A 24,814-nucleotide genomic window follows, 5' to 3' on the forward strand; every position below is an offset into this window, starting at 1 on the left:
AATGTTACCGATGTAATATTTTATAATTCTGAAATGACTTTTTTCTTGATAGGAATGTCGCGTGTCGCTTGCTCCTCGGAAGGTTTGTCGCCACTGGTGGTGACGTAAGATATGGCTATTACGTAAGAAGAACGGGTAATCCAGAGAGAGACGTCCAGCAGCAGGAGGGCGCGGGCGTCCTGCTCAAGTGCGCCAACGAGGGCGGCCTGCAGCAGCAGGAGGGCGCGGGCGTCCTGCTCAAGTGCGCCAACGAGGGCGGCCCCCAGCAGCAGGAGGGCGTGGGCGTCCTGCTCAAGTGCGCCAACGAGGGTGGCCCCCAGCAGCAGGAGGGCGCGGGCGTCCTACTCAAGTGCGCCAACGAGGGTGGCCCCCAGCAGCAGGAGGGCGCGGGCGTCCTACTCAAGTGCGCCAACGAGGGCGTCCTGCAGCAGCAGGAGGGCGCGGGCGTCCTGCTCAAGTGCGCCAACAAGGGCGGCCTGCAGCTGCTGCCCGGCACGGACAAGAATTATCTGAGACGTCAAGCAGCGATTCGTCCATAAACTTCTTTAGCAGTTCGTCATCGATGTCCCAAACAAGTTCGACGACGTCCAGCAGCAGTTCTCCCGAGGGAGAGAACCAATAGAGATTTCCTGGGTCAGTCTTTCCCGCCATCTTATCATGAGTTTGTTATGATGTAGTTTGACATGTCGATCACTTTTCATCCCATATGTGGTTAACACTACTTTCCCCTGTCGCAGCTTCTGACACGACTCGTTGACTCTCCCACACTTGCCTGCAGCTCCTCCGCCTGCTTTTTGGAATTCTGACGAGGACGTCCTACAGCGACACGACGACGTCCTCCAGTGTTTCATTTTTAAATGGTGGGGTTCTCCCATGTTGGTTTGGTTTCTTTTTCTTTTCTATCTGGTTTTTTTTCCCATATCTTTTGAAGTCACGCTCCGTGACCGCCAATACATTTCAGTTTCTTGTTATAACTTCGTGTGCGAGTTTTATGTCCACTGAGAAGTGATTGGATTCGTTACTCACGTCTCTTCACTGAGATGTTATTAGTTATGAGGCTGTAATATTTCATAAATATTTAATATTAAATACTAAAAATACTAAATATTAATAAATTATTTGCAGGCAAATGCAGCAAGACGCCCAACGGCCCGTCACGATGCGGATCGCCGCACAGGAAATCCGGCCGCGGAAGCCCTGCAGAAAGGCGAACACAAGGACGGCAGGTAGTTTTTTTGTTTTGTCTCCATCATATATCATACGACAGCTTGTTACATCCAAACACACATAACTACACATATACACCCAAACCATGCGCATCTCCCTCAGATAATCTCCACCCAGTATTCAGCAGTCGGGTGGAAGAGGGTAAAAATGTTACTGTGGTTTCTGTTTTGACAAGGTGATAGGAGGTGGAGTGGGGAGGGGTAGTTAAAGCGTGTGGAGAAGGGAAGTGAGGACAAAGTAATGAGCGAGGAGGGTTATGTCTCATAACTGTGATGCAGCGGGGCTGTGGTGCGCTGACAATAATAATAAATGCAAAATGTGTAAAGCGCTTATACTCAGACTCCGAAGGAGCATGCTCTTAACGCCTAAGAACAAAAACAAGACGACCAGACTATAGACTTGCCACCCCGCAGTGCGTGAGGGTGTTGTGTCTTCCATCACCTTTAGTTTTCATTTTCTTTTCTACCTATCTCTGTGTTGAGTGCAGGTGTGCATGTGTGTTAGACATTTTATTAGCGCTTTTCTGTGTGTAATAATTTTTTTTTTTTCATCGTTCATTTTGTCTTTGTTATTCTGTGTGGTCTGCGGTTCGACAGGGATGTCGCGCGCCGTGGCTGGCCGAGTGGGTGGGTGTGTGTTGGTGTCGCTGCTTCAGCGGTTGCGAGCGTGCATCCAGCGACGACGACAACTGCCTTCCTTCAGTACAGATGCGCCTGAGGTGAGTGTAAGTAACTAAAACTACAACTCTTTAATTGCTGAGATCTTTTCAAACCACTATGTGATAGCACATAGCATCAAAGTAGTTGTGACTCATGTTCTTGAAGCCCTTTGTATAATCATCCACAAGCTGAATGTTAACAATCGAGGGCGGATCGTTTTATGATAGTCTGGTGAGATAAAACTACTTATAGTACATGTCCTTGTTTAAACTTTGCACATCAGCATGATCACTCATCCACTGCACCATCAGTTTGCGGAACACCATCCAGTTCACAATCAAAATGCTGCCAAGAAGACTAATCAAGGTGTGGCGATTCGGTACCTCACCGCTGATAGGGATGAGAGAATGTCCTCGAGAAACAATTTCTATCGCATCGACACCATTAAATCCTGTCATCGTCAGTAGAGATCAACGAACCTCAGGAAGGGCGAACAGTAGTCATGGGGTGTTGACAGCCTCAAGAAAATAGAAGGCAACCATGAGACCAAGAGCCTCTTAACACACAGGCGGTTCCTGTGGTCAGCTGCATGGGGAGGTGGTGCTGATGGAGCAAAACATTTCAGTTCTCTGTACTTTAGGCTATAGCCAAACAACAGCTGTATTTCCTACTGTTTGTACGGTTTTCTATTTTCTAAAACTTAAGGCGGCGCCACACGGGGTTTCGCAAAAACTGTTTTATTGAAACATCTGTTTCCCGAAACCAAGGTTCATGGAAACTGTTTTCCCGCTAGCGATGCCACACGGGCAGACTTGTTTCCCAGAACGTTACAAAGTGCGCGACAGTAGCGTCCCTTGATTTCTGCAATGGCGGACTCAGCAGACGACGAGATGCTGATGCTAACAGCAGCACTTCATGTTTTAAAAGAAAAAGAAGACAAAGCGAAGGTGGTGGGTAAGACCATAGCTCAAAAGAAGAGCCAAGCAGGGGCGCCTACAATTGTCTGATGCGGGAGCTGAGTGCTGAGGATTCAGACTCTTACAGCAACTTTGTGAGAAAGGAACCTCAGCACTTTCAAATGCCACTCGCACGTATAGAGCCGTACATCGCAAAGCAGACAACAAATATGCGCGAGTGCATCTCACCTAGCGAAAGGCTTGCTGTGACGCTGAGATTTCTAGCTGCAGGTGAGATTTTTTTTTTTAATCAATCAGTTTTTAAAAAGTGTATAAGGACTACAAGCACTACTACTTTTGGCTAAAATTAAGTCTTCTATTACAAAGAAACCAAGATGCTGTTATAATAATTTTTTAGCTGCATGCAGTATGTGCAAGTCACCTGCGGAGCCTTTTCAATGTTTCTCACATTTGTAATAACGACCTGTTGGGCAGAATGCTTTGTCCTTGATATTTGAATTTAAAGGGTCAGTGTCCTATCACATTCAGTATTTTTTGTAATTTCAATGGCATCTTTTCAAATATCAGATTGCTAATGGTTATATTGTACTGATAAGTACTACAATATATAATAATATTTTTTGGGAAGGAAGAAAAGGAATCGGATCACATGTCAAAACAATTTGTTTCAGGAGACAGTTAACAGTCCTTGGTTTTTCTTTATTGTCTGGGGAAAAGTACCATTGGTGAAATCATTCCAGACACACGTAGAGCAATTACTGTTGCTCTGAAAGATCAGTATTTGAAGGTAGGTGATGGCTTTGCTTGTTTAGAAGTTGAAACTTACTTCTTTATTAAATTTAAGTTAGTTTTCCCAGTAGTTCCATCCATGGAACTAATACTTAATTTTAAATAAAATATATGAATAACTTCATTAATCAATCAAAGTTTGGTATGTTTGTGTGCACATTCATTTCATCTTATGTGTGTTTGTAGGATGTCAGTTTCTCTGTCTTTTTTTTGGGGGGGTGGGGGGGGTCTGTTTTGTTTTCAACCATTCTCAATATACTACACTAGCACAGCAGTGATACATTCAATCAGACACAATGAGAAAATTGTGACTCACATACAATTTGCATACAATGCAAATGGTTTTATTTCAGTCAAGGTCATAGACGCATAAGCACCAAGAGAAAAAAAATTAATTCCTTTAAGTGTAGAGGTCCTAGTCATTCTTTGCTAGGTCGTCAATATCTAGTTTAATAAGCTTCCTTTGTGTAATATCTGGTAATTCTGAAATTTTTTTAGTAAGATTTTTTGCCCACATGAGATCATCCCCCTGATCTTTTTTCTTGCCTTTTGCCTGCATCTGAGTAGTCACTTCTTGACCCACAAGGGCTTGAAGTGAGTGAAAGTGCTGGGTCATCCTCTTTCACCCCTTCAGACTGAGTTTCAGTGAATTCCTTTTCTGTCTGGCACTGGTAGAAATAATCGTCTTCGCTTTGCTGTTGGTGATTCACCACTTGTGTTTCCTACAATGCAATAACAAATAATTTGTTATAATGGTTGTGTAAAAGGTACTTTCCTCTTCTTAAATGCATTAGTTTAATTCATACTGTTGAACTTCTGGTCTCTTATGTTTACAGGTTCCCAATACAACACAAGAATGGGAAGCCATTGCAAGAGCCTTTGAAGAAAAATGGAATTTTCCACACTATATTGGGGTTAAAGATGGAAAAAATATCTTTAAAAATATTGCTATGGAGGCCCCACTGAAAAGGGGTTCTATGTACTTTAATTATAAAGTCTTTCATTCAGTTGTTTTGCTAGCCGTGGTAGATGCATTTTATCGGTTTATTTGGTATGATGTAGGGGAAAATGGAAGAAACAATGATGCTGGAATATTAGCCTGCACTACACTTTCCAAGGCAGTTGAATGTAAGACCCTTCAAGTTCCTGCACCAAGGGAACTTGCTCATTCACATGTTAAGATGCCTTTTGTACTTGTGGGAGATGAGGCATTCCCATTGAAGGAACACCTTATGAAGCCATATCCCCAACGAGGACTAGGTGATCATGACAACATTTTCAATTATCGTTTAAGTAGAGTGAGGCGTGTCTCTGAAAATGCCTTTGGCATATTGGTCAACCGATTCAGACTACTGTTAAATACATTAAATCTATCTCCTGATGTGGCTGCTTGTGTAACAGAAAGCTGTGTAGCTCTACACAACTTTCTTAGGACATAGAGGGATGGTTATATGGACAAAATATAAAAAAAGAAATGGAGCACGGGTTAGGGATAGCTCTGAAGAAAGAAAATTTTAACAGTAGGATATTTTGAGCCACCTTAAACAACCTTTGTGAGAAGATGTAATAAATTTATTATATGTTACTATATATATATATAAATCAATCTGTTTACCAAGCTTGAAGATGTTGGTGCCACTAGAGACATTACTGGCAACAGGAATTTCAACTGCTGGAAAAAGGGCCATGAAGTGTTGTAGACATCACATATGCTCCAGCCCCACTTTGGTTTTATTTATTTATTTTACGCATTTCCCTTGAAAATGTGCTTTGGAGGCTGGCTACCTTTGCTTGGATATTGTCAACTGCAACATAGTAGTAGAATCTTATTAAATAAATAACCAGCTGCCCAAATTAACATTGTGTTTCTTATTTGTGATGACTGTTGTATACATGGCTCTGCATTTGATGTTTTAAATGTTATGCTTTGTGATGTACCTTTAATTTTTTTTAAAAACAATTTGATACATTTAGCAGTTTTCCACTACTGTCAAAATCTGTTCATGTTCAGCAGACTGTAATATTGGTGGCTGATTTGTATTTGTATTCGTTTTACTAACAGCAACCAAAACAATAATAATTGTCACATTGTGCGTTCTCAATCAACAGTTATACAGAACTAGCATGCAGAACAACTTGGATTTTAATGATACATTAAAGCGATCATCATTTAAAATTAAAATTGGAGCATATACCTGTGCAACCAAAACAAAAAATAATAGTCACATTGTGCGCTAGTCAGCTAGTGGGCCGTATCAGTTGATTCTTAATTCCTTCAGTTGATGCTCGTTTCACAATAAACAGTTATACAGAACTAATATGTACTTGATTCTAAAAAATTAAAAATAAAATATGGAATAACTTCATTAATCAATGGATTTTAATAATGCGATAAAGCGATCATCATTTAAAAATATTTAAAAAAAATTAAAAAAATTGGAGCATACCTGTGCAGTCGATCCCTGTCATTTTCGAGAACGAAACCTGTAAAGAAAGCCACAGACTTGTTTTCAATGGTCTGTTACGGTATTTTTCTTTCCTAGGGTCCCACAATTCCTGGTGGCTTTGAAAAAGCTCAATGAAATATAAGGTATTTTCGTCATTGAAATTTCCAAGCGAGCGTGTGGCTGTGGCGGCCATGTTGTAAAACCGCCCTCCAAAATAGAGCAAGTTCTATTTCAGAAAACACGAGGAAAACCTGGTTTCCTTCCGGTTTCGTCAAACGTGTTGCACGGTATGCCACACGGCAAAGCGGCTGCTTTACAAGAAAACGAGGCTGTTTCACAAGAAAGCGGTTTTTGCAAAACCCCGTGTGGCGCCGCCTTTAGTCTCACTTTATATTTTCCTTTAGTATCTATTAGTGTGTTTGTCTAGAACTTTATTTTCGAAATCTCTCTGAAGTTTATAATTGTTCTTAATTTTTCCAAATCTCACTTTAAAACACTTTCGCTACATGGCTGTACAGTTTGTCTATACGACTTCTCAGCATTGTTGAATCCCCTGGCTACTCTTAGACTTCCTGAATGTTTAGCTAACATTTTAAGAAAACTTTCTCTTTACTATGATTTGTGAATGCTGACAACCCATCGAGACAACAGATTAGAATCCATCACTACCGTCAACAACGCCCTTTGTAACCAGCCACCACCTGCTGTCACTCGTCGATCGTTATTCTTATGTCCCTCGTCACCAAGTTCTGACAGATTCTGCTTCTGCCAAAACTTCTTTGTGTGTTGTCAACACTGCTGGATCATGTTTCCATCACATGTCATGTGAACACTCCCATCTGCACCGTGTAAAGTACTTTGAACACTCACAGCCATTGCCAACATTCTCTGACTCGTCGTCAGCATCAGGATCAGCATCGGCGTGATCAAAGGGAGCCAGATGATGTCATCACCCGTAACACCAGCTGGAAACTGACCAATTCAACATGGAGGTATGAGAACTGCCGAGCATCCCCCACACGACAACTCAACACTTGCCTCCATGCCAAACTTTTCAAAGCCCATACTGTATCGGGACAGACGCGGATGTAAAGACGAGGATTAGCAAGGCAAGAGGCGCATTCATACAGCTTAGAAGGGTCTGGAACTCCGGGAGCATCGGCTACAAGACAAGATCCGTCTCTTCAACTCCAACGCAAGTCAGTCCTACTATACGGAACAGAGACGTGGAGACGACCAAGGCACAATGAAGAAGATCCAAACGTTTGTGAACCAGTGCCTGCGTAGAATCCTCAGAATTCACTGGCCAGAGAAAATACGCAACACCGACCTGTGGCAGAGAAAAAACAGCAGCCTATGGAGGAAGAAATCCTGCGGAGACGATGGGGTTGGCTAGGGCACACCCTACGGAAGCCAGCATCCAACGTCACGAGACAGTCGCTGACATGGAACCCTCAGGGAAAGAGAAAGCGAGGAAGGCCGAGAAACACCTGGAGACGGGACTCGCCGCCGACACCAAGCTCACCGGACTCGGATGGGGGCAGTTGGTGACAGTAGCCCAGGACAGGAGGCGTTGGAGGACTGTAGTCGATGGCCTATGCACCAGGAGGGGCGAAAGGCCTAACTAACTATGCTTCCAAGCCGTCCCTGAATCCTTACAATAAGCTTAGTCTTTTTTTATTATTTGCAGAACAACAAACAGGAGACAGAGGTGACAGAGGAAACTCCCAAATCCTTTGCATGGAGTTCTTCGATCGAATGGCATGCATGACGAGAAATGTACCACACATCTCGTTAATACGCCTTCATGATAAAATTCACAACCTCTGCAGCACTGCACTGGTAAAAAAACATGCTACAGCAGCAGCAAACTACTTTAAGCAAAAATGCTTTCCTACGATTTAAAAAATTTATTATTATTATTGTATCTTTCCTAGATTTCTTTTTTTTTTCAGGCAGTCGCTCTGGGGCATTAGCTAACAAGGCCACACCCAGAACACAAAAGAAAGATGCAGCACATATTTTGCTGAAGCACACACCAATGCTTTGTGTGGAAAATATAACCATCTGTTAATGTGTAATTACATTAATTATTTTGTTCGGTTTTAGAAAAGTCAACAGAAAAGTTGTGTTGTGTACCCAAATGTTGACTAGGCTTCAGAGAAGTATACAGTAATAAAAACATGGTGTTTGCAAATATTGAGCTGCAGAGTTTTAGGTGTACTTAGTTATTTAGAAGTTCAGTGCCGACTAGCTGCATGGGTTTTGCCATATTTGGTCTTTTGTTATCTAATATTTAGTGATGCTGTCTTATACATTGGTTCCAATTTTTGTGAGCATCTACTTAAGTAGCTGCTTTAGTAGGAAATACCCTCATCTTTCTTAGCCTTCAGTTGCAGTGATGGGATAATAATCAACATATAATTCTTTCATTCCTCATGTTAGGATTATTTTATGAATTACCTCTGTAGTCATATGGATTAAAAATGTTTGATTTTTGTGGCTAGGCGGTCCTTATTTTCTGTCAAAGATTTATGGGAAAGGCACCAGCTGTCTGGCCTTTTAGGGGGCTGACAATGATGTGCTCTCTACACACTGAATGGCTAAGAACCTGACTAAATAGCACTTTTCATTCTGTTTGTTAAGAATGTTATACATAATCGTCTTCACACATTCTGTTTGTTATATTTGGTTTGAATAAGACAATCCAACCCCCACCCAACCCTTGTTATCTGTGCAAATGATGTACAGCTCTCCCAGATAGCACTGAAACATTTTATAAACGAGCTCAAAAAGTTAACACACGATGTCTTAATGCTTGCAAAAAAAATTTCATAAAACGTAAATAATGCCCATTAAAGTAAAGTGTTAACGAAGGCACCATCAACCCACCACAAAAGCTAATAATCAACAAATTAGCTTTGGGACAGTGGCAGACAAGAAATACAACAGGAAATGGTAACAGGTACTGTAAGCTGCAGGTGATGCCAAAGCAGGCTCTTGCAAGAGCAAGTGTGCAGAAGGCCTAAACTAGACAAATATTTGATCAAGTGAAAAGCATTTACATGACAAAAGAGATCCTTGCTTTCAATTGGGTAAAATATCTGTCTGCCACAGAAAAGCTCTCATGAAGCCTTTTCATAACAAACAGAAAAACAATCAAACCATCTGATAGGCCGACAAGAATACAAATATAAAAAGCTATGTAAAAAAAATGATACACACCTCCCCTGTCAACAGGTGGGTGATCTCAAAAGCAGGCTTTACAATGCGAATGGCCGTGAGTTTCTTGCCATTGTTACGTCCATGCATCATCACATCAGACTGCATGCTAAGCGCTCTACAATGGGGCGTTGAGCCTTACGGAAAATGCTTGACTTGGTAACGTCCTGCAGAGTGTTGTAGGAACTTGGCATACTTCTTGACTGCAATATCATCCTGAAAAAGGCAGCATTATCTGAGTTATAGCTGTAATAGTTGTTTTACAATTTGAGCCTGTGACAAATCAGTGTAGCAAAGGAGCGAATGGGGGGTGGGTAGGGGGAAATATGTTTTAATGCTGTATCACGGCAATAGAAGCCAGTTCTGTAAACAGTTGCCACATGCAGAGAAAGCTGAACCCAGGACAGCCAACTCTCAGTATTGGTGATGCGCCACCGGGTATACTACAGGAATACTATCTGAGCTATAGATAATGTTTTGGCAATTGCTGCAAACAGCTGTTTTAAACTTACTAACAACAGTCCTGTAATTAAACTTACCCAGCTCGCAAAATTAATTGTCTTACTTACTAAGTATGCCATTCTGTTTACAACAAATAATTTGAAAGCTAAATAAAAGATTTATTACTACAAATCTTTCTTCAGTCATCGTTCTTTTGATCACAATTTTAACAGGACAATGTAGGTACAATAAGCTAAGCTGCCTGATGAACAAAGTCTACAAGATGATAACACGAATGATGCTAATGATTTTTAAAAATTACTTTTTAACGGCTATTGACTTACCATCAGGCTGATGTCTGATACTTGAACAGCGCCGGCAGACCATTTTCTGAACAATTTTATTTCTGCCATGGCTTCCGCCACAGCAGATGCTGCCTCATAGCAATTTTCGGTCGCCATACTGAAAAATAAAATACACCGTCATTGTTTTTCACTAATTTACTTATTTTCTGTCATAGATTTATGGGAAAAGCCCCAGGGCTGATGTGCACAAGCGAACTTAATTTCTTACTTAAGTTGGCCGACTTAACCGCAAACTTTACTCAGCTGAGTTCACTGCTGGCGAGAATTCTCATCGGTGTGCACAAGCGGACTCAGCTGCTTGCTTAGTTAAGAAATGGGTCAAGACAGTGACCTCTCGTCCTTTTCGGAATTGCCTGGGAATTCTCTCGCATCACTGGCTATTTATAGACAAACAGCCAATCAACAATCGCTTTGTTCGTGTGTTACGCTTTTATGTTTGGTCTTGTTCAGTCTTTTCAACCACGATACTATCTTTTGAGATTGAGGTATTTGCCTGAAAAATGGAAACAATTATCAAAAAAAAAAAAAAAAAAAAAAAAAAAAGACCTACGTAAAAGACTGTATAAAATTAAACTACGATAGCAAGCTTGCTAAAATAAGAATGTTGTACAAATATGATTAAAGAGACAGTTAATTAACTCCATTAGGGAGAGTGGCAATACTTATAAGTCCTTAATTTTATCAAAACTAGTACACCTTTGGTTACTACTACCTAACCCTCCAGACTTTGTTATAAATGACATACAGAAATCATCTTTAGGTTTGTATGGAATGGAAAAAATGATATAATTAATAGAAAAAATATCCAGGCTGGAGGCATGGGCATACCTGATGTTAAAACTTATATGAATGCGTTAAAATTATCATGGCTGCAGAAAATAAAGAAAAGTAACCACAACTGGAAAAAAAATCTTCTGTCTACACATAAAATAATAGGTTATTTTGACAAACTGGGCCCTGCAGTTTGCCACTACATGTATATTAATGCAAAAAGCTTCTGGATGGATATACTAAAAGCATACAGGATTTTTGGAGAGAATATACCCTGTGATAAACATGAAATTTTGTCAGAACCTATCTTTCATAACGATAGAATAACAATTGGGAATAAGCCAATTCTATATAGAAGATGGGTGGAGAAAGATGTATACTCAAACACTTGACAAATGAAAGAGGAAGCTTTCTATCATATCAAGCTGTTAAAAATAAATATGATGTTAACATTGACTTTGCTCTTTTAATGGTTGCATAAAGGCCATAAAAACATACATAAACTTAAATAGAAGGAATAAAACAGATTTATCTCCTTCTACATATGACACAAACAAAACTCTAAGAATAATTCGAACAATACAGAAAGGAGCAGACCATATTATGATAATATTATCTAACGCATGTATACCAAACTGTTGCTTTCACTGGGATAAAAGGATAAATAGAAATGTTGATTGGCATGTTATATTTAAAGCAATGGATAATATAAAAGATATTAAATTAAAACAGCTTCAAATCAGAGTGTTACATAGAATCTGGGCGACAAGAGTAATATTTTCACATGGGACTAGAAGAGGATGATGTCTGCAGCTTTGCAGAGATGATAAAGAAAATATTCAGCATATTTTTTGGAAGTGTAAATTTGTTAATTTTTTTTTTGGAAAATTACAAAATTGTATATTAGAACAAATGTGCAAATGCTCCTAAGATAACTTTTAGTGAACATTTGATTTTATTTGGATGCAATAATAACTTTGAGACAGATGGTCACTTGATTTAATTTTATTGCTGGCAAAGCATACATATTCTTGTATATTTAAAAAAGTTATCCCCAGTTAGTAGACCTTTATCCAAATATTGAAAACACAGATATTGAATTGAAAAATTTAATGGCATGTTTGAATTAACCGAAGAAAAGTTTGCTAAACACTGGCTATCATGTGACATCTTGTTAACTAAACTAAATACTGATTATATACATTTAATCTGATCTTGATTATCAAAACTACATAAGTCTTGATATACATTTAATATTGTGCTGTCATCTATGACAATGGGCTCCAAGGTGCATTCTATGATGATTGCTTTATTTGTGTGGCTTCTCTGGGCAGATGTATGTATTCTTAAAATGTTTGTTAATTTATGTGTATATGTTTGTTTTTTATGTTGGTATATTGTAAAATATTGCTTGTTAGTTATGTATACATATATTGTTTATGTATCTGTAAATATTGTATCCCTTATGTCTCTCGTAGTCTGGATACCTATACCTACTTGAAATGTGTGTGAATAGACATGTTTTCCTTCCTGATTTGGTATTTGTATACGTGAAGATAATTATTGGGTGAGCTATGCCTCAGATGTAGCTAATGTCATAAATGTATAGATAAGTATAAGTTCAGTGTACAGTTGAAATGTGCTAACTGCCTGAAATATGTGTTATTTATTGATGTATGTTGAAAGCTAATCGGTATTTGTGTAGGCTACAACTAAAAGACAAACCACTATAACCTATATGATGTTACTAGCGTCAGCTGGTCTTTCATAGGGTAGGCATGATGAGATGGAGGAAAGATTTGTGTAGATTGTCAGAGATATGTTTGTTGATCTATTTATGTAAATTGATGTGTGCGGTAGTTTTTGTTATGTTTTGTTTATGTATTGACCGCAAAAAAAAAAAAAAAAAATCAGCTGTGGAAAGACATAGCAGTTGCCATCAGTGCTCGTGGAGAGCAAAAACGGGAATGAGCCCAGAATTTTAAAAAATGGTCAAATTTAAAAGCCAGGGTGGTCGATGTCCTCCTGTATTAAATCGCACAGGTACATGATATCGACTCGCCGAAAGCGGAATCGAGCTTAGAGTTCAACGTCGTCATACAGGTCAAATTGTTTGTGTTTTATGCTGTGCCAGCAACTAGGGCTATATCACGGATCATACAGGTCAAAAGGATTGTGTCTGTCACGAAACACACGTTCCCTCCTCAAATGTCTTCTTATCATCATCGTAAAGCACAGTCGTCTCGCTGCCATCTTCTGTCACTCTTCACACGAAGAAATCAGAAATGTGCTAACTTAAGTCGCCCGACTCAGTTAAGTAAGGGTTTATACCTGGGGGAGGGCAGTCTTAAAGTTGAGTAAGAAATTTTGTACTTAGCGGACTTGAGTTGTCTTGTGCACACCGAGTTACTGTACTTAAAGTTGAGTCAGCCAACTTAAGCTTAAGTTCATGTTTAAGTTCGCTTGTGCACACCAGCCCAGCTGTCTGGCCTTTTAGGGGGCTGACAATGATGTGCTCTCTACGCACTGAATGGCTAAGAACCTGACTAAATAGCATTTTTCATTCTGTTTGTTAAGAATGTTATACATAATCGTCTTCACACATTCTGTTTGTTATATTTGGTTTGAATAAGACAATCTAACCCCCACTCAACCTTTGTTATCTGTGCAAATGATGTACAGCTCTCCCAGATAGCGCTGAAACATTTTAATAAGGAGCTAAAAAAGTTAACACACGATGTTTTAATAATGCTTGCAAAAAAAAATTCGTAAAACGTAAATAATGCCCATTAAAATAATGTTTTAACGAAGGCACCATGGGCACCATCGACCCACCACAAAAGCTAATAATCAACAAATTAGCCTAAACTAGACAAATATTTGATCAAGTGAAAAGCATTTACATGACAAAAGAGATCCTTGCTGACAATTGGGCAAAATATCTGTCTGCTACAGAAAAGCTCTCATGAAGCCTTTTTATAACAAACAGAAAAACAATCAAACCACCTGACAAGAATACAAATATAAAAAGTTATACAAAAAATGATACACACCTCCCCTGTCAACAGGTGGATGATCTCAAAAGAAGGCTTTACAATGCGAATGGCCGTGAGTTTCTTGCCATTGTTACGTCCATGCATCATCACATCAGACTGCATGCTAAGCGCTCTACAATGGGGCGTTGAGCCTTACGGAAAATGCTTGACTTGGTAACGTCCTGCAGAGTGTTGTAGAAACTTGGCATACTTCTACTTGACTGCAATATCATCCTGAAAAAGGCAGCATTATCTGAGTTATTGCTGTAATAGTTGTTTTACAATGTGACAAATCAGTGTAGCAAATGACCTAAGTGGGGGGGGGGGGAATCATATGTTTTAATGCTGTATCACGGCAATAGAAGCCAGCTCTGTAAACAGTTGCCAAATCCAGAGAAAGCTGAACCCAGGACAGCCAACTCTCAGCATTGGTGATGTGCCACTGTAACAGGATGAAACTTCCTAGCAAGTCTAAACTTCTCAGTATAGTCTGCGCATGCGCATGAAGCGAAACTTCACTTCGTTATCGTTGCTTCAACTGGACAGCCATTATTTTTTTCTTTTCTTTGCCGATTTACGATAACATTTTTACTTGTACTATTTTACTTGTTAAATCTAACCACGTGTTTTCTTGTACGTCTCGTTAAGCAGTTATTATACACTTTGTCAAGCTTAATGAAAGCAGATACCGAGACGTACAAGAAAACATGTGGTTAGAGTTAAAAGTAAAAATGACGCTAATGATTTTTAAAAATTACTTTTTAACGGCTATTGACTTACCATCAGGCTGATGTCTGATACTTCAACAGCGTCGGCAGACCATTATCTGAACAATTTTATTTCTGCCATGGCTTCCGCCACAGCAGATGCTGCCTCATCCCAATTTTCGGTCGCCATACTGAAAAATAAAATACAAGGTCATTGTTTTTCACTAATTTACGTAAAGCGTTTCTTTCCCGCGTTAGTCAGGAACCTTCACCACCGACATCCCATTTACAGAAGTTTAATTTTCCAAAATCGCAAAGTTATTTACAGCAAAAATCGAAAGCATAACAAAAGATGAAGAAAAAACTACAAGGGTAACACACCCAAAGGTAGGATCATTCTAAAAGAAGCTACAAAATATCGAAATATTTGATAATATAGTAAGCATCGTTTTTCTTACTTTGAATAACCCGCGTGGTTCACAAGCAAACGGGGTTCCACCTTCCGTTGCAAGGTCAAGGATTGTAACTCTTCTCAAAGTTGGGAAAGGACGGGAGAGAATTAGCAGACGAAATATTATTGCAGCAACTTGCAAGCATTTGGTGTAGTTGATTTCTTTAGGCACTTGTAAATAAACAAACAAGAAAATATGTAGATTGTGAACGTGTTGGTATAGTTAACAGAAACATATGTGGTTATAGTAGAAAATACTTTGTTGCTCCACTGTGCGATGACTGAAGTTTGCACAAGCTTTTTATTATTTAAAACAATTGCCAGCATAGGTGCTTAATATATAAAATCACACAGTTACAAGTCAACACAGATGGAACTGTTGAAAAAGAGTGCTAAAACTACGCATGGACACGCAAAATGCCCAAGGATAACGAGGCAAGGGAGAATAATCCGTGTCAATAACAATGGCTTCGTACACAATAGCATCCCCTTAATAACGCGTGTGTGTCGCAAAACAAGGACGAAGATGTAAACATATCTGTCAACTTGACTGCAACAGATTCTTTTCCTGCTACCAAATTGAAATCTAAACACAAAGTTTTGGGGAACAAGGTAAGACTTGCGTTGTTCAATCACTGTAATCGTTCAGTGTTGAGTTTTAATTTTCCCAACTTCACAGTAATTCATTCGTTCTTTCAAGACTGATGTTGTCTATTTAGTATCATTATTTATTTGTGGTAATTTAGTTTTTTATTTTCTTTCTATTGACAGCCTTGCCTGCACTTTGTCGCTCGATGGTGTATCACCGGTCTGAAGCGTAATGAAATGTTAAGCCAAAAGTCTGAAACAAAGACGAAATCAAAAAGCCTACTTGGCGGCTGCCTTCGTTCCTCCACATTAGTTCCTTTACTCGGCAAGGAACCAAATCCACTGATTCCCCTTTCCGTATTCACACCTGTACAGCTAGGACCAACGCCGTTTCCGCGGCTGCCTCCCGAATCTTTCTACTCAGTATTTTTTCATACCCCAGAGATTCGGTGAACCTTGCTCACTTCTGCACGTTATTTTTCTGTCGTCTGCCTCCTTCCTTTTTCTTTTCTCCTCCAAACGTCAAATCAAATCCAAAATTGCGTCAGATTATGACGTTAGATTTTGACGCAGCAACCCCCTCCTCCCCTCGCTCACGCACGGGTAAGGGCGATAATGCCTGCCTAACAACAGACAGGGGCAACAACCCCCTGTTCCCAACATTCATGCAAGCATGAACGTGCCTTAAATGTGTGGATAGTGTTTGTGATTGTGCAGGGGGAAAATGGTTGTACATAGGGGAGTATGTAGTGTTGCATGCAATTGCTGGTGACAGAGAACTTATTGATACCCACCATCATTACAACATGTTCCTCATTTATCTTACCTTATCTATCCATTAATTTATTGCTGAGAAACTACTAAAATTTCAAGTCAGAAGTGATTGGCAGGTGAGTTTGAAAGTGCTTGGAAGTAAAGCATGTTTTATTTCATTTTATCATTGATAAAGCATTATGCACCATGAGTCGCAGGGTATTGTCATCTTCCTTCTCAAAAGTTTAAAAATCTGTTTCAAGAGCTTTGACATATGTTCTAAAGAATGCTTTTATTCTGAAGACCTCAGAAATTTGCTAAAAGGAAAGCAATTTATTAAACTGCTTGTCAAACCTTTTTAGAAAGATCACAATGGAAATGCAGAAAATGATGTAAATTTAGAGCATGGCAAGTAGACAATGAGTATTTTGGCATTATTGTGCATACAGTATCCTATAAATATAACATCTTCTGTTGCAGTAGCATTGGGTGAACAATATTAATTTATCAAGGTAACAGACACTGCTAATGGCATTTGTCTTAACGAATAAACCAAATGCAAAAACACATTGCATTCTAAAGGTGCCATTTATAGGACTAATTAATGCCTTAAACTCAACATTGCTAAAGAATTTTATTGTTGTCGAGAAATTTAATAAATACATCATGACTCTCTTTCAGCAACAGTATTGCAAAGAATAGGGTAGTGACATGAGCTCAATATGCAGTTAGTCATCTGCACTTTATGCTCAGCCATTGAGCAAGTGGTTAGGACAAATGAAGCTAAAAAAAATGTCATCTGCTGAAAACTGTAGAGTGTAAAGAACTTTCTGGTGCTGTTGTTGAATGTAAATAAATGTAATAATAATAAATGCAAAATTTGTAAAGCACATACACTCCTAATGAGTATGCTCTTAGAGCTCAAGAACAAGAACGAAACATAGACAGTATACAAGGGAAAGGGAAAAACAACATACGAAGTATGAAAGAATAAACAACAGTACTAACGAAGAATAAAATCAAATACAGAAAACACAAAGCGGAACCATCTAACAAGAACAAGAGCTGAGAGTAACATGATATTGCAAAAGGAAGGGTGTGACAAAGGACTAGCATTATGGGATAGGTTGTTAGGAGAAATGTTGACGGAAGAGGTGTGTTTTCTGTGCCTGCTCAAAGGATTCAATAGTGGGTAGGTGGCAGATATGGAAAGGGAGAGAGTTCCATTCTTTCACTGCACAATAACTAAAATCCTGTGGCTATATTGTGTTGTTCTGTGACAGGAAGAGTAAGGAGGACATTCATCAGACGATGAGCGGAAATTGTTGTAGCTGGGATGTGAGTGTCACACGCAAACTAAACTTTGTTCGGCCTCTACACGCGTATCACACATTCAGTTGGTTGACATGCACGATTCTTTCGCCAAAGAACAACACTAACTCTGCCTTTACACAGCCGCTGTTACATTTAATAACTTGATATTCAAACTCACATATACGGTACAACAGAGACTATGTGAACCCTGAAATTCCCCTTAATGTGCCAACTGTTCATCCAAAACAAACAAAAAATTCCACTACTGTTTGAAAAATGTCACACAGTCTTTTCACTTTCCACACACATAAATAACTTTTCAATCTCTCTAAAGTTCTTTTAAGTACCCAATCTCTTCCTTCTTGTCAACAAAAATAGTTCAACATTACTGTCTGAGAAGGTTAGCAGACGTCCACTGGCAAACAAACTATTTTTTCTTTGGGTCAACATCCTCACTTACTTCTCGTGTATTACTCTTTCAGTCGCTTTCATTCTGGCCACTTGATGTAGGATACTCTCTCAATAAACAATAAACGGCGTAGAGAAAATTGCAATTACTCTCACGAAGTTGACTGGTTTATCAATACTTACCCTGAACAAATGGGTTATATGTTTCTTCGTGCTGGTTGATTCTTCAATACGAGAAGTTAACCCTCTGTGTCTGTTTGCTTGTCACGTGTTCCGTGTCTGTGGGAGAATTGAACGTTGGGCAGGGTTAGCAAAATGTGTTACCGCTGTCCTGACTAGCAACTTCGTGGGCGGGAATGGAGAGACCAATACGACTATTGCTCTACACTTATACTAGTCTACCTTCGTATCAACGCCCGTTGTTCTCCTTCATACAAACGAGTGGCCTCAATTTTAATCAGTCACTCAGTTGTGCAATTATTTCACTTGATGCCGGCGAGGGAGACATAACCTGCCGCACACGCCGCCCTCCTCATCCTTCGCTTCGGAATGTACGCGGGCAGCCCCCATGGACGTCCACAAATTTCTGTTGTGGTCTGTCTGCTGCCTGCTTCACCGCTATCAGTGCGATTGCCAGCTTCCAGTTGTAAGTGAAACTCATATTCCGCTCTCGGTGCTTATTAAGTCTAGGGATAACACGGAACCCCCGGGGTAAACTGAGTCTGCCGCCAGATTGGTCTACGCCAAAAAAACAACATTTGTGCAAGCTGTCCATGTTACACAATTAGGTTAGGTGTAAACAACAGGTTCTTTAAGTGTTAAACAATAGGTTCTTGTTTAAGGTGTAAACATTGGATTGTTTAAAGTGTGCACATATGTTGGTTGTTAAGGTGTAAACAATTATAATGTTTGGTTGTTGATGTGTAACAGTAAAGTTTTAAACTGTAGAAAATGTCAAAATTGGGAAAAATCTTTGTAGAACGATAGGGTACTTATTTAGTGGTCGAATGAGCACCTGAGGAGATTTGTCTTTTTCTTATACTGAAAACTTGAGATCAGTTCATATTGTTAATTAACTTAATTATATATATAGTGTTTCACATTATATCACTCATATGCAAATACCTTGAATATAAAAGAACGTGTTAAGGCCTTCGAGGTTATGTGTCTTCTGGAAATGAAAGAGGGCATTAGCGCTTCCATCAGGGATGTGTCAACCACTGGAGAATTTGGTGTGATGTGTCAGTGAGTGAAGACAACTGTTTGAGTGTCAGGAAGGAAATATGAGTTTTTTGTGCTGAGTGTGGGTGTGACCTGTTATAGGTTGACCGACAACGTTATAGTTTGAGTGTGGGTTCGTACTTGACAGAATTGTTTATAGGTATTTGGTGTTCAGTGAGGTAGCAGTATTCTGCTTCTCATTATTGTAATGCATAACATTTTTTATTGCATGTTTCCCTTGTGTCTTGGTTTTATAACCGACTTAACTCTGTCATTCGATTCCTTAAAAAGACACCTGATGGATACTGCGACCAAACCACGGACGTCGGACACCTCCCATTGGGCTGCTTCGCGTGGACATTCCCTGAAGTACCAGTCTCTCTCTCAGTCCTGCCAGGTGACCATCACTGACATGCTCCAACAACAACTTGCCAGACTCATGCTCTGAATGTTGACGCTGGACTGCGAGGTCTGTCGATCGCTTGTATGATGGCAGGGTACCTTGGAACCCACTACGGTTGCTCTACCGCTTTGTAAAACATAGCCCACAGCAGTAGGAGCTTACATAGTACAGTTGAATAATATAGTATAATAGGCTGAATAAAAGAGCACGGACAGTAGACCAGCAACCACCTGCTCTATGCTGCTATCCGTCTTCAGTCGTGTGACTAGTGAGTCGATGCCTCATGCCTGGCGCCATTCTGTTGTCGCAGACGCCATTTGTGGATACGTACCAACATCAGCAAGGATGCTGAGGACGACTCAAAAGCACCGTGACGATTCACAGTCCCAAGCCACGGCTATTTTTCTAGAAGCATGACTGTTCTTGTTGTTGGCAAACCAGTTATTCTCTAGGTAAAACACACTAACGCCTTCAAAGCCAGACAACATGCCATGGACGAGAACACGTACATCACACACACATGTACAGCACACAACACACACACAACACACACACACACACAACACACACACCACACACACACACCACACGTACCACCCACACGCCCACACGTCCACAATTTATACCCACGTACGCGCGCATCATACTCACTAACCCCTCCCCTGAGCTTGTATCTCTCTCGTCCATTTCTAGACACAAACCACAGTGAAATCAGAGGGTCTCTCCTAGGGTTCTTTGCTGTCAGCTTCTATTAACACAACATGTTGTGTTACACAGAGCAACTGCACCGCGAGCAATCTACTGGTCAGTTATAACATCCTCCAAGCCCTCGTGTTTAATTGTATAACACCTTAATGTGTACACCATAACAGCACGTTGTCACACCAGTTATCACGACTTTTTCCTACCTAGCGTCTTGGTGACACCAGATTAGCAAGTACGAACTTTGAATGCCACAACTACGGTTCATCGCCAGTACGCTGACATGCGACGGCTACAACAACTGCGGGATCGGTCCGGATGAAGACTTTCTGTCACGCATTTCCTGGTCTTGAGATCCCGCCATTGCTGGAGGTTGGCATTACCAGTGTCATCATTCATCGTCGTCGTCATTATGGCCGTCAGGAACGATCCGGTCGCGCCGCAGCAGAGGAGACAAATGTAAGCACATGCTGGCGGACCTTTGGACCCATAGCACACAGTCACATGACGCAGGCCCCCCTAACAAACAACAACAACAACAACAACAACAAAACAACAACAAAAACCCTCCATATCCATTCTCCCACTTCCACTCCACCACCTACCTCACCAGCTGATAACCACCTCTGCCTTGAGCTTCACTCCTCCTCCTTTTTCAAACCCCTGCTAGTCTTCCTCTTCTGAGTCATGTACTCTCAGTTTTCTTACTCATCCTTTTTTACGTTTTTATATTTGTCTTTTATTACTCATCCGTGCTGTTGTTCATCCTTCCGTTCTTCCTTTGTGTCCATGTTCGTGCTCTTGTCTTCAAGCTTTTGAGAGCTCGCCTCCTTGCTGTTCTAGGAACTGACACTAGCCTTGTGTCCACTGCTCTGACAGATGACTTGTAGTGTGACTGTTTTCGTCTGTTCGTCGTTTCGACAGGTTGCTCCCAGTCATGCAGCCTGGTTATCATGTTGCCGATCCTACGCGCCATCCCGGTAGCGGCTATCAGCCCCGCCACCACGCCCATGGAGTATCTACCAGGCACTACTCTCAGCGTCTCCACCCCGTCTCGAGTGGAGCCAGGGACACAAGCCTGAAGGTGCAATGCTGCATGAAGATCAACTGATGCTTGCTTACCTTGACAGTTCTTCTCCGGATCCTGGCGGTTTCTGTTTGACGTCACAGAAGTGTGTACACGATGACCTGGCTCTGTTGCTGACTGAGAAGATATTGGAACCACTGTCAAGTAGAAGGCTTGTTCTCTATCAACCGGCCTTGTACACCAAGCTGGTTCGTACTTTCCGATGGCGCACTCGTTTTTCACACCGGTAAATTGTTGTGACAGTAGTCGCCCCTAACTCTGCATTCTGTTGCTTGCCAGCTCAAAACAGAATCAAACAATAAGAACCACTTCTTAAATTAAATCGATTACACTGAAAACTGGCACAGTTGAGGTATATATTCTTGGATTAATTTCTGATTTATTAGAAAACAAAAAATATTTTTTAAAACTAAATGAATATATGTTTTACCTGCTTGTTGCTCTTTAACACCCAGATATTTTTTGTACTTTTTTTTTTTGAAAAAGTTTGAAGTTCACGTTTTAAGATTTGAGAAAAAAGTTGTATATAGCATCGTTTTCGTTCCTTGATTGCTTGGAGACCAAAGATCATAAGTACATGCTTGGCAGCTGGAAGCAATCATGTTAAATAACAAACAAATAAACAACATAGGTGGACCTCAATAGATCTTGCCATTTGAAATCCACCCTCTGTATGCACTACATTTACAGAGGAGAACATAGGCAGGTACATACAACTGCCATTGCTTTTACACTTCCTATTGTGGGTACTTCAGTGCAGAATAAAAATACAAAAAACAGCATTCAGTGTTTCCGTTTTACATCCACTTATTTACACGTTTTGTAGAGAAGCAGAGAAAGGGAAGAGACAAGGGAGAGAGAGAGAGAGAGAGATGTCAGCATTAATTAATATTCAGAATAAAATAACCAGGATCATCAGGATCTCTTTCACTATTAAAAATTTGTGGCTATTAAAAATTAAGCCAAACGTTAGACACTTAACATTTAGTAAAACTTCGAACTATAAATCACTTCATACGTAAATATTGTCTGGTGTTAGCAAAGAAAATCCGATCACTTTAAATATTAAAGAATACACTCGGTGATTATGAGCATATCTCCCGTTAAGTGATTACCACATCTTCACTTGAGCAACCTCTTGTTATCTTTGTCCTGAAACTATTTTCTATCAACAATGATGATGCACTGACTCATGCTGTGTGATAGCATTTAACAGACGACACACAAAAAGTAATTAATTAAGTAGAACACAACGTGCGCTTTAGATAGACAAGATGGGTAAGCAAGGGTTGAACAGTCATCGTCCAATGTCTACCCTTGTTGCACCGAGGCTGCCTAGGGACATTTCATGTTATCTTCGTTCGGCAACCTCAGCAGCTGTCGATCAACATCAATGACTCTCCAAACCATCGTTGTTGTTGCCCCGTTTGGGGCATCTCCTCGCTGCTTGGTTGCGACTGTCAGCCACAGACCTGGTGAGTACTCTATTGTGTGGTTGGTTGGTTGGTTGGTGGTTGTTGTGTGTTTGTTTGTTGTTTGTTTGTTTGTTGTGTTAGTGTTGAAACTCAATCCCAACCTGTGAATGCCCTCGTGCATACAGCCTCAACATATTCCTGCTGAACTAACAACTGGATTCGCAGTCTAATGATCGAGAAAAAGAGAACTGAAGTAAGTGAGAAGTACAAGTAGACATTGTCCAGAATGCACCTTGTCATACAACAGCTGGACAAGGATGTCCTACCTGCGTTGTTACCTTGTCTATATTTGTTGATATATGATTGTTGATATGTATATATCGGTTCTTGCTGGCTTGAAGTAGTTTAGAAGTAACTGCGTGCAGGGAGTCGTTCGGTTGCAACTCACCTAACTTACCATCCCCCTCCTTTCATTTTTTATTGTGTCCTCCAAAAGTGGGTGTAACCTTATTATGAGGATGGAACATGTCTATGCCTGTGTGTTTGTGTCAGGTGTTTGTCTGTGAACATACATTTATTTGGTGTAGCAGCATGTGTTGGGCAAGTTGACAAAACACGAAACTGTGTGTGTCTTTGGTGTGTGTGTGTCCATGTGTTAACGAGGCCGTGCGTGCGTTGCGTGTGTCCATGCTACGAGTGCTAGCATCACTTGGCCTCCCTGGTAGTGTTTAAGTTGTATATTGGTGTCATACATGCTTCACACTATCTGGAGTGTTGTGTCGGCCTGTCACTGGTGTTACTACAAGGTACAGGTGTGATGAAGTACGACACGTGACCCTGGCTGCCTCGTCACTGAATATATTAACATCGTGTTTCGGTTTTTGTAAGACCCCAAAACACCTTTAAAGGAATCCAGAAGCTTCTCAAGGTTGTTTATAGCAGTAGTAATCTCATAAGTCACATACCTTGAAAATAACAATGCTTAATTTATGGCAACAGAGTATAGTAATCGTTATTTATTATGATGAGAAAAGTGTAATGGACATCACCTACCCCGACCCAGGGAAGCATATCGGGGTAGGAGTCAGAGAGAAGGAAGGTGGCGGGTGGCGGGTATCGTGTCACCTGGAACTTACATGGGATAAACCAGCATACTTCCCTCAACAGTCGACTGTTGGATGGCTGGCGCCAGACCACACCTGGTGACGCTCATGCCCTACGGTGGCCGACGTGATGCTACTCGGTACAGCCGAGAACTGCAGATTGATGTGTGTCTCGCACGAAACCTTCAACCATCTCCGCTGCAGCTGGCTGGTATGTGGACTCCGACTGCAGGTACCTGCGGATGTACATTCTGACGTCAAAAAACTCCTGGACTCAGGTAACTGCGCCCTCTGTCCTCACCCGCAGAAATAATGTGATCATTGTGTGAAGAAGCCAACAGAGCTTTGATGTGAGTCCAGATAATTGTGTTAACAATTACGTGTTTGTGTTGATGCTTCCAGACAGTTGTGAATGTGAAGTGTATCACCCTGCCTTGTCCTCACAGGTAAAATGGCGGGTTTGGCCAGCCACTCCAGTCGCTTGCCTCGCAGCACTGAACTCTCACAGTGGATATTTCCTCTTGAGCATGCTTTCGACGATCCCATTTCAACTGAACGAATAGAGTTAAAAGAGATTAATTGTTCAAACTCAAAGTTAAGCATGCATTAAACTAGTACAATACCAGACTGTTACTCGTTACTATATTTACTATACTTATTATTATATTACGAGCCTTTGTAACTTTGACCTTTGACCCTTGTCACCCTTATGTGCAGACAACATCTGTGCACGGGATGGTCGTTCCATCATGTACGAACTCGGACACGCTGTCATCGACGAATCTCTTT

General features: G+C 40.6%; 2 long non-coding RNA genes across 7 annotated transcripts in view; one reads left to right on the forward strand and one right to left on the reverse strand.

Moving 5' to 3' along the window:
• Positions 1–3,920: 3,920 nt before the first annotated feature.
• LOC112576746 overlaps positions 3,921–24,814 on the reverse strand; it is a 25,892-nt gene continuing 4,998 nt past the window's right edge. For 2 of the 6 annotated variants that reach the window (XR_003101897.1, XR_003101896.1), the window contains exons 3-7: positions 14,654–14,771; positions 13,892–14,107; positions 10,047–10,164; positions 9,265–9,477; positions 3,921–6,076 (exon numbers count right to left, since the gene is read on the reverse strand). This is a non-coding gene — a long non-coding RNA (uncharacterized LOC112576746). Of the gene's footprint in view, positions 6,077–9,264; positions 9,478–10,046; positions 10,165–13,891; positions 14,108–14,653; positions 14,772–15,038; positions 15,080–24,814 lie in introns of those variants that run through there. The other 4 variants (XR_003101899.1, XR_003101898.1, XR_003101900.1 and 1 more) reach the window with 4 other exon arrangements.
• LOC112576747 overlaps positions 15,287–24,814 on the forward strand; it is a 13,569-nt gene continuing 4,041 nt past the window's right edge. The window contains exons 1-2 of the long non-coding RNA XR_003101901.1: positions 15,287–15,643; positions 15,803–16,509. This is a non-coding gene — a long non-coding RNA (uncharacterized LOC112576747). The remainder of the gene's footprint in view (positions 15,644–15,802; positions 16,510–24,814) is intronic.

This window comes from Pomacea canaliculata, linkage group LG12, assembly GCF_003073045.1.
Source record: "Pomacea canaliculata isolate SZHN2017 linkage group LG12, ASM307304v1, whole genome shotgun sequence".
Taxonomy (NCBI): Eukaryota; Metazoa; Mollusca; class Gastropoda; order Architaenioglossa; family Ampullariidae; genus Pomacea; species Pomacea canaliculata.